The sequence below is a fragment of the Tachyglossus aculeatus genome, chromosome X1, assembly GCF_015852505.1.
Source record: "Tachyglossus aculeatus isolate mTacAcu1 chromosome X1, mTacAcu1.pri, whole genome shotgun sequence".
Classification (NCBI taxonomy): Eukaryota; Metazoa; Chordata; class Mammalia; order Monotremata; family Tachyglossidae; genus Tachyglossus; species Tachyglossus aculeatus.
In genome coordinates, this window is record NC_052101.1 from 84,179,243 (window position 1) to 84,189,916 (window position 10,674).

Here is a 10,674-nt window from a genome sequence, read left to right on the forward strand (position 1 = left end):
GCCTCCTGGAGGAGGTGAGCTCTCAGTAGGGCCTTGAAGGGAGGAAGAGAGCTAGCTTGGCGGATGTGGCGGAGGGAGGGCATTCCAGGCCAGGGGATGACGTGGGCCTGGGGGTCGACAGGCGGGACAGGCAGAGAACGAGGCACAGGTGAGGAGATTAGCAGCAGAGGAGCGGAGGGTGCGGGGCTGGGCTGTAGAAGGAGAGAAGGGAGGTGAGGTAGGAGGGGGCGAGGTGATGGAGAGCCTTGAAGCCGAGGGTGGAGTTTCTGCCTGATGCATAGTTTGATTGGTAGCCACTGGAGATTTCTTGAGGAGGGGAGTAACATGCCCAGAGCGTTTATGGACAAAGACAATCTGAGCAGCGGCGTGAAGTATGGATTGAAGTGGGGAGAGACAAGAGGATAGGGAGATCGGAGAGGAGGCTGATACAGTAGTCCAGACGGGATAGGATGAGAGCTTGAACGAGCAGAGTTAGCGGTTTGGATGGAGAGAAAAGGCAGGATCTTGGCAATGTTGCGGAGGTGAGGACCGGCAGGTTTTGGTGACAGCTTGGATGTGAGGGGTGAACGAGAGAGCGGAGTCGAGGATGGACACCAAGGTTGCGGGCTTGTGAGACGGGAAGGATGGTAGTGCTGTCCACAGTGATGGGAAAGTCAGGGAGAGGGCAGGGATTGGGAGGGAAGACAAGGAGTTCAGTCTTGGACATGTTGAGGTTTTAGTTGGGGGCAGACATCCAGATGGAGATGTTCCTGAAGGCAGGAGGAGATGTCGAGCCTGGAGGGAGGGGGGAGAGAGGCCGGGCAGAGATGTAGATTTGGGTGTCATCAGCGTAGAGATGATAGTTGAAGCCGTGGGAGGGGATGAGGTCACCAAGGAGTGAGTGTAGATCGAGAACAGAACAGAACAGAAGGGGACCAAGAAGCTGAACCTTGAGGAACCCCTACAGTAAGGGGATGGGAGGGGGAGGAGTGAGCCTGCAAAAAGACTGAGAATGAATGACCGGAGAGATATGAGGAGAACCAGGAGAGGACAGAGTCTGTGAAGCCAAGGTTGGATAGAGTGTATGAGGAGAAGCGGGTGGTCACAGTGTCGAAGGCAGCTGAGAGGTCGAGGAGTAATTAGGACAGAGTATGAGGCCGTATGGATTTGGCAAGCAGGAGGTCATTGGTGACCTTTGAGAGAGCCGTTTCCGTGGAATGTAGGGGACGGAAGCCAGATTGGAGGGGGTAGAGGAGAGAGTTGGTGTTGAGGGAATTCGAGGCAGCGTGTGTAGACAACTCGTTCAAGGAGTTTGGAAAGGAATGGTAGGAGGGGATATGGGGCAATACTAGAAGGTGAGGTTGGGGTCAAGAGAGGGTTTTTTTAGGATGGGAGAGACATGGGCATGTTTGAAGGCAGAGGGGAAGGAACCAGTGGAGAGGTGAGCGGTTGAAGATGGAAGTTAAGGAGGGGGAAGGGACAGAGCGAGAGATTTCATGAGATGAGAGGGGAATGGGGTCAGAAGCACAGGTGGCCGGAAGTAGCACTTGAGAGGGAGGGGAGGAGAGCTCCTCTGAGGATACTGCTGGGAAGGATGGGAGAGTAACAGAGAGTGTTGAGAGCCTGGGGGTTGGAGAAAGGTGGGGGAGTGACTTTGGGGAGGTCAGACCTGAAGGATTTAATTTTATTAATGAAGTAGGAGGCCAGATCAGTTGGGGGGTGAGGGTAGGAGGAGGGGGAGGAACTGGGGGCCTGAGAAGGGAGATGAATGTACAGAAGAGCTGACGGGGATGATGGGCATTGGGTGTCAATAAGGGAGGAGAAATAGTTTTTGTCTGGCAGTAAGAGAGGGCTGAAGTTAAGCAGGAAAGGATTAACTTGAAGTGAACGAGGTTGGCATGGTGTTTAGACTTTCGCCAGCAGCGTACGGCAGCTCGAGCATAAGAACGAAGGGAGGCGGACAGTGGCAGTGATTCCAGGGCTGTGGTTAGTGGTACGAGAGCGGCGAAGGGGAAAGGGGAGCGATGTGAGTCTAGCTGAGTATGAAAGGGTAGTAGATGAGAGCAGTAATCTGATCATCAAGATTGGGTAGAGAGGAGAGGGAGGCGAGGCCCTCTCCATCTCCCGCCGCCCTTACCTTCTTCCCTTCCCCCCACAGCACCTGTATATATGTATATATTTGTACATAGTTATTACTCTATTTATTTTGCTTGTACATATCTATTCTATTTATTTTATTTTGTTAATATGTTTGGTTTTGTTCTCTGTCTCCCTTTCTTAGACTGTGAGCCCACTGTTGGGTAGGGACCGTACTCTATATGTTGCCAACTTGTACTTCCAAGCGCTTAGTACAGTACTCTGCACACAGTAAGCACTCAATGAATATGATTGATTGATTGACTGAGGCACTCAGACGGATGGGGTCAAGAGAGCGGAGATCTCTGTGAGGGAGCAATATGGATTTACAGGGGAAAGGAGTGTGAGTGAGGAGGGGAGGTGGGAAGATTATGATCAGAGAGAGGGGATTTCAGAGTTGGTGAGGGTGGACACAGTGCAGCGGTAGGAGATGATGAGGTCGACGGTATAACCAAGTTGGTGAGTGGGGCGAGGTGTGTGTGGAGCAAGTGGTTGGCAGCGTCAAGGAGAGATAGGAAGTCGGGGCGGCAGAGGAGTCACCAGGGATATCCATGTGGATGTTGAAGTCTCCAAGGATCAGAGTAGGCATGGAAAAGGAGAGAAGGAAGGTGACAAAGGGGGTCAAAATCGTTAAAGAAGTTTGGAGGTGGGGGCCGGGGCGGGGGGGCAGTACATGACGGCTACAAGAATCTGGAAGGGGGGGGTAGAGGCGAATAATGTGGGCTTCAAGAGGAAGGGAAGGAAAGGGAAGGGGGATGAGGGATAGGTGCGAAAGCGACATTGGGGGGCGAGGAAGGAAACCGACACCTCCTCCTTTTCCGGTGAGTCTGGGGGAGTGGGAGAAGAAGAGGCCTCCACTGGAGAGAGCAGCAGAAGAGACCGCGTCTTGCGGAGACAGCCATGTTTCAGTTAGGGCGAGGAGGAGTAGAGAGCTGGAAAGTAATAGGTCCAGGATGAAAGGGAGCTTACTTATAACGGAGCGGGGGTTCAGAGACCACACTTGGCAGTAGCTGTCGAGGGAGGGGAGGGAGGGGGAAGGGTGCGAGGGGTGGGGAGGGTTTGGATTGGGATGAGTTGGCGGGGGCCTAGGCAGGGAGAGTGGGAAGAGGGGGTGGCGATGGGAAAGGAGAACTGGGATGGGGGGGCGGGGAGGAGGGGAGGGAGGGGGCTGGGAGGGAGGAGTGGAGGATTGGCGCTGGTACAGAGGGATCCTTGGTAGGGGGGTGAGGGGGAGTGGGTCTTTGGTGGGGGAGAAGGAGGGAAAAAGCTGGGTGGGGAGAGGGGGAAGGGGGAAGGTGAGGAATGGGAATGTGGCAGTTTGGGAGCAAGGGAATTGAAAAGTTCATGGTGAGGTCAGCAGGGTGAGTGACAGTACAGCGGAGGTTAACAATTGAGATGCAGAAGCGATAAAACAGTAGCCATGATATAAATAGGCGATGGCATCATGGGGGTAGTTAACAATTAACATGCTATGGTAATAATAAAATTGGCAGATAATGATGTCACAGAGAGCAGATACAAACTATTATGTGCTGGAGTAGGGTGGACCTGTTAAGGGGGAGTCAGGGAGCAGAGATACCTGGGGAGAGGAGTGAACAGCCAACTAGCATGAGAGGGCTGAGTAGGTGCAAATGAGGGTGTTCATTCATGTAACTTGGTTATAACAAGGGCCTTTTTAACCGGGGGGTGGGGGGGGAGTCAGTCAGGTCCGGACCGGGAAGGGGGCTATTGGGGGGCACTTTAAGGAAGGTCGCTTACGTTTATGGGGGGGGGGGGGTTGGAAGCAGGGGGCATCTATGGCGGCGCTCTGAGGAGAGGATCCTTCCGGGAGCAGCAAGGCCGCGCGGGTATGATGGCGGGCGGACCTCTCGTGAACGGGGGGTCCCGGGCGTCTATGGCGGCGCTCTGAGGAGAGGATCCTTCCGGGAGCAGCGGGGGGTCCACACGGTGTGAGTCACTTGCAAGAGCGCAGTCTCCATGGCATGAAGGAGGCGGAACCTGATTGTAGAGGGTGAAGAAAAGAGTTGGAGGAGAGGAAGTGGAGGCAGCAAGTATATACAACCCAGTGAGTGAATTTCACTATTTGAAAATATATTTGCCAGTGGGCATCCTATTTGTCCTCCTCCCCTGGGTAGGGACTAACCCTAAACCATCCCAAACAGACAGTTGTCTACTCTTTCCTTTCAAATTGACCAAAGTGGAGTTTCCAAAATATGTGTTTCCAGTGTTCCTCAACCTTCATGGCCAGAAAGTTTTGCCTATCAACTGTAATTTCTGCCCATTCTTTTTTCCCTTTCCTTCTATGTTTCATTGGGATCATTACTGATTGTATGTGCTTTCACAGGTCATGAAATACTACATCCCTCTTCTAGGACTGAAAAGAGACAAAAATGATTATTTCATCTGGTAATCCAGCCAACTGCGGATAAGAAACCCTAATCTCATAATAATAATTGTGGCATTCGTTAAGTACTTTGTTACCAGGCACTGTACTAAGCACTGGGGTGGATACAAGATAAACTGGTCCCAAATGGGGCTCACAGTCTAAGTAGTGAGTGAGGAACAGGTATTGAATCCCCATTTTTGCAGATGAGGGGACTGAGGCACAGAGAAGTGAATTGATTTGCCCAAGGTCACACAACAGGTAATTGGCAGAGCTGGGATTAGAACACAGGTCCTCTGACTCCCAGGCCTGTGCTCTTTCCACTAGGCCATGCTGTTTTCCCCAGTTAAGAAATGTTGTGAAACCCATAGTCCCTTTGAACCATTCTCTACTAGGTGACATTATGTAGGTTAAATTATTTGTAATTTCTTGAGAAAATTGCCTTTTTTAGCATTAATCAGTGACTGGAGCAGCATAAGGCAAGACTTACCTCGTGGGGGGAGGGAAACGGGGAGTGGGGGGGTCTGTTTCTTCGCCAAAGACATGCAGGTGATAACTTTAACCCTAAACACCCAGGCCCATGGTTTGTGGGAGCTGACAGAGAGTATTTCAGGCTAAGATTATCATTTGAGACCAAACTGAAGTGATAAGGCAGAAGAGAAAGAAGGAAGAGCAGCAGAGAAATGGGAAGGGGTAGAAACAATGAGCCGAGGCAGCCACCACAGTGGAAGCTGAAGGGAAAAATGTGGTAGGTAGAAGTAGCAGCAATTAGCCACTACATACTTGGGGCCCTAGAACTTTGGAAAAGGCTGAAGCAGCTTAGCTCCCTCCTCGGACTCTGAGCCTGATTCCTGCCTCCTGCCAGTTTGGAAGAGCCAATATAGACTACTTCCTCAGCTGATCTGCCAGCTGAATGATTCTCTGGTAGACTCAGGTTGGGGAAACACTGTAAATACAGGGAGTTATTCCCAAATTCTCCCTGAGAAATTTCCCCACATAGAGTCTCTCGTGGCCACATTTTAAGAGCTGGCTATATGACCATCTTTTTTTCATTGCCCTCCTAGGAGCTTTTCCTTGGTAAAAATCAAGCATATCTTTTGACTGTTACAGAATATTACTAAAGAGACAGGTTCCTGTGATCATGAAGGAGTACCTAGGAAATATCCAAATACAAGATTGTGCTGCGAAATCTCATTCTGGACCAGGCCACTGGTGGAAGTTTTGTGGTAACAAGTATTGAAACAGCTTGGTACCACCGAGGGTAAGCTCAGTGTTCAAACTGTACTGAGAGATGCTGAAGACTAGCAAATTGCCACCTGTCTCTGTGCCCAGATCAATTTCCCCTGAGGCTGTAGACCTAGGGGTAGAAGGGGGATTTCCAGCCACTTGCATCTCTCCTGACTTGTTCCAAGGTTCCCGGCAGGCCGTAGACCCAATCAGCACCCCCTCCTGGCTCTATAAGAGGCCAGGACCTTCTCCCCAAAGGGACAGTGCCCACTTTGGCACAAATTAAGCTCCAGGATGAGTTCCTCCTCCCTGGAGGATCAACCAGGCCAAACCACACTCTCCTTCCAGTTCTACAGCTTCCCCTAGACTTTCAGCTTCTCCCTGACCACTGAACAGAGTTTGCAAGCCACCCGTATTATTCCATGGACAGTCCATAAAAAAGTGTAAATCGGTTGTGTCTGTAAAGCCTATAAAACATTGCAATGTCTGTAAATATAGGCAGCCCGTCCCACCCCAGGTAGCAGCAGGAGGAGTCCCAGGGGCCTCGTTGTCAGCACTGCCACCGACCTCCTCACTGGTTGTCAGGGGTTGCCTATTACTGAAAATGATTTTTACCGAGTTTGTCGTGAGTGGGTCCGGCTGCTGCCCCCATGTGAATGGATGCCTCCGCGTGCCTGTTTTCCACCGCTTTTGATCTGCCACTCAAAAAGTTGAAAGTCATCATTTTTATTCATACTGTTCATAAAAATCATTCTCAGCAGTTGGCAACGCTTCCGCTGGACGGTCGGCCAAGCGCGCCCAGCTCATCAGTCCCCAACCTGCATAACCTGCTGCTTCACATCCTTTATTCCCAGGAAATGGCACCAACCTGATCTCCTTGTCTCTTGTTAGATGCTGGCTTGCCCATCTACTTTTACCAATTTCAACATCACACAAGTTCAGGGATCCTCGTGAAGCCCCATTATGTAAAAGCAGATCATGGCGATGAAAATTGGCTTTATCTTTGGACATCCATTCTCACAAGGTGATGAATTCTGGCCTGCTCCGCTGCCCCGTTAAAAAAAAAAAATTACTGATTCACACTGCTCGACGAGGAGTCCCAGGAGCAATGTGACAGACTGGGAAATGGCTTTTCTTTTCAGAGAGACAAAGAGCAGTGGAGAAAGTTCAAGAGTCCAGGGGAGAGGACATTGTCCTGCAGCTCTCCAGCTAGTCAACATAACCTCAAAAATATTGGGCTAGCCTTTCCATGGTGGAGCTGGAGAAGCACTGGAGGGAAAAGAGGAGGCTGAAACTGTTTTCAGGTGAGCTAAGATCTTTTTCATTCATACCACTTATCAAAGCAACTCCTCGCCTGCAGCTTTTAAAGCATTCTCTCAGCTCTCTCCATCCTGACTAACCTCACTCTTCCACTACAGTCCATTCCTCTAACATCAACCTACTCACTGTGCTTCACTCTCATCTTTTTTTGCCATCAACCATAGACTCACATCCTATCCCTCCGGCCTGGAAACTTGCTCCCACTTCATATCCGACAGACCACCACACTCCCCAACTTCAAAGCTCTACTAAAATCGTATTTCCTCCAGGAAGCCTTCCCTGACTCACTTCTCATCTCCCCACCTTATCGTCCCTCTCTTCTGTGTTCCCTATGCACTTAGGCCAATCCTTGCTAAGCATTTAGATACCCCATCCCAGCCTCACAGCCCTTAAGAATGTATCCTTATAGTCTGCTGCTTCCCCCTACCTGTAATAATAATAACAATAATAATAATAGTATTCGTTAAGCACTTGCTATGTGTTCAAACACTGTTCTAAGTGCTGGGGTAGATACAAGCTAATCAGGATGGACACAGTCCCTGTCCCACATCATGATGATGATGATGGTATTTGGGTACTTGTTAAGTGCTATGTGCCAAGCACTGTTCTAAGCCCTGGTGGTAGATACAAGGTAATCAGAAGTGCCCCACATGGGGTTCACAGTCTTAATCCTCATTTTACAGATGAGTGTAACTGAGGTCTAGAGAAGTTAAGGGGACTTGCTCAGGTCAAACAGCAGACAAGTGGTGGAACTAGGATTAGAACCCAGGTCCTTCTGACTCCCAGGCCGGTGTTGTATTCAGTAGGTCATGTGACTGTCTCCCCTTCTAGACTGTAAGCTCCTCAAGGGAAGGGTTTGTTTCTACTCCCTCTATTTTATTTCTCCAAGGGGCTTAGTACAGTGCTCTTAACACAGTAAGTGCTCAATAAATACCATTGACAGGTTGACTATAAATGACTCATTTTTTCCCAAAATGACTAGTTCCCTGATTTCCTCAGGAAAATCTGATGACTCTTTAAACAATCACCACTTAGAGGAGGGCCACTGGACAAGCACGCTAGGTGCTCTTTTAGTGACTGATGTGGGTGAAGGAACTGCTATCTCCTAGGTTACCAGGACCTTTGCCCATAGCTTTGCCAAAAGGTCAGCAAGGAATAACCCCAACCCAGCCAACCAAGCAAGGAGGATTTTCAGTCTTAAGCTCCAATCTCTGTTTTTCAAGTGCCTCCTCTCACTCCTCAGCCTCCCTAGATACCTAGATACTTAGACCTAATGGGATTCATCTTTCCTTTCTACCTTGTTTAGTCAAATAGGTGGCATTGGAAGGGTCTGGCATTGGACAGATCCATTGTCCAGGGCCTGCAGAGACAAGTCAAACCCAGGCGAACTAATAACAGAATCAGCAGTGCCCCTCCTTCCTACCCCGAGGGGCCAGTTCCACTTTGCTCTGATCCCAAGTGCAGGGGTTCAGATGAAGGTGATCCTTGGGAGCATGAGGGGTTCTCCAAATGGGAGTGGCCCAGGTGAGATTCAGCCCAACCCAAGTGAGCTTTGCCCTGGAATTCCCTGGAGAAGGGATTAGTTCTGGGGTTTCTTAGGGATACAGTTCATTCTGAACCCTTCCCAAGGTGAGTCTTAAATTGGCCCAATCTCCCAAAGGATCCTGGCCTGTTCATGATTTAGGGTTGGGCCAAACCTCCCAGGCCTCTCTAGACTAGTTGGAAACCCTGGGCCCACTTCAGTATGGATTGACACCCTCAGGATTGCATCTGAACTGAAGTGACCTCTTGGGGTTGTGGCAGGCACCCATTTATGCTCCATTCACTTGGCTGTGCCTGCTCCAGTTTCTACTACCCAGGGGACAAGGATTGTACAGGGAAGAATTTGAGACACAGGATTGACAGGGAAATGTCCCACACAGGTCTGACCCTCACCTCTGCCTTCCGTAATTTAGCTTGCTGTGGGCAGGGAATGTGTCTATCAACTCTGTTGTATTGTACTCTACCAAGTGCTTAATACAGTTCTCTGTACACAATAAGTGCTCAATAAATACCATTGATTGATTGATTGGGGGAGCAGAAGTAGCATAAGTCACATAATAACAGGCCATTTGTGTGGGCAGGTCTACTATTGCAAGGTGAGGGCAAACTCATAAGTGAGATTGGGGATAAGGTATAGACAAGTGCTTAATACAGTGCTCTGAACTCAGTGAATGCTCAATAAATATCATTGATTGAGTAAACTGTTTCAATGAATGTAGAGTCTCTGGTTGATTTGATATCACTGTAATTTATTTACTGAATTCCTATTTCAGCTAATATTTAAGTAACATCCTCTGATTATTTTCTGACATTGAGAAAAAAGTCTGTAGCATAATTATGATGAACTCTGTCGGATTACAAACCCCAGTGAGAGGTTAAACCACCATTATGAGAAGCAGCATGGCCTAGTGGATAGAGCATGGGCCTGAGAATCAGAATGTCATGGGTTTTAATCCCGGTTTTGCCACTTGTCTGCTGTGTGTCCTTGGACAAGTCACTTCTCTGGGCCCCAGTTACCTCATCTGTAAAATGGGTATTGAGATTGTGAGCCCCATATGGGACAGAGACTGTGTCCAACCCTATTTGCTTGTATCCACCCCAGCGCTTAGTATAGTACTTGGCACATAGTAAGTGCTTAACAAATACCATAATTATTATTATAAAGGTCAATCTTAACTAACTCACATCACTCCTGGCCCTCCTCTCCAGGACATGGCCAGTGTAGGGGGCCCTTTACTCTGCCCCTGACACACCTTTTTCCTCATCTCTTCCCATCAGGTTTCTGTTCAAAAGCAGAAAAGAGCCTCAGCCTGACCATGATGAAATATTGGGTCAACTTTGCTCGGACAGGGTAAGTCCCCTAGAGGAAAATGTTTGTTGGTGGGGGCAGGGTGGGGGGCGTTGCAGGAAGGGATGAAAGCAAATTATTCCTGCCTCCCAGTCCAGTGGCAGTTTTCTCTATTTTCAGAAATCCCAATGGTGGCAATCTCACAAGCTGGCCACCCTATGACCAAGAGGAGAAATATTTGGCGATTGATCTCAACCAGAAGGTGGCAGCAAAACTGAGAGCTAAGCAGGTGGAATTTTGGATCAAGATTCAGAATCCGCAAAGACCCCCACAAAGCCAAAGGCGTTCACGGAGTTAGAGGGCCACATGACAGAGGGGCTGAATGAATGTAGAGAGGAGAACTGGTTCATGATTGGACATCTGGGAACTGGTTTCTGCCAGGGTGAAAGGCAAAGGGAAGGAGATTAGGTAAGGTGTGGAATCAGTAGATACCTCTAAGTGAGACTGCATCCTTCAAGAGGACTTCCTAGTTGTGATAACAAGGTGGCAGATTTGGGCAACAATTGGTGCTGTCATGTCTAGGCTCTTTGTACATGGAAAGGCATAATCACCTACTATTGAATTAGCATTAATGGCCCTAATGAAGTCTAAACTCTAAACTCTTCCATCAGGATCTGAATCTGGGTCTCTTTCTCTAGGTAATGGAACCCCTTAGTTCATAGGAGGAACTCCCTCTCCCCTTCCCCTCCACCAGCCCCATACTTCCTCTTTCTTTGCCTGCTATTGAACATGGCTGGTA

At 49.2% G+C, this 10,674-nt stretch overlaps 1 pseudogene; it reads left to right on the forward strand.

Moving 5' to 3' along the window:
* LOC119949875 overlaps positions 1-10,343 on the forward strand; it is a 32,735-nt pseudogene extending 22,392 nt beyond the window's left edge.
* Positions 10,344-10,674: the final 331 nt, after the last annotated feature.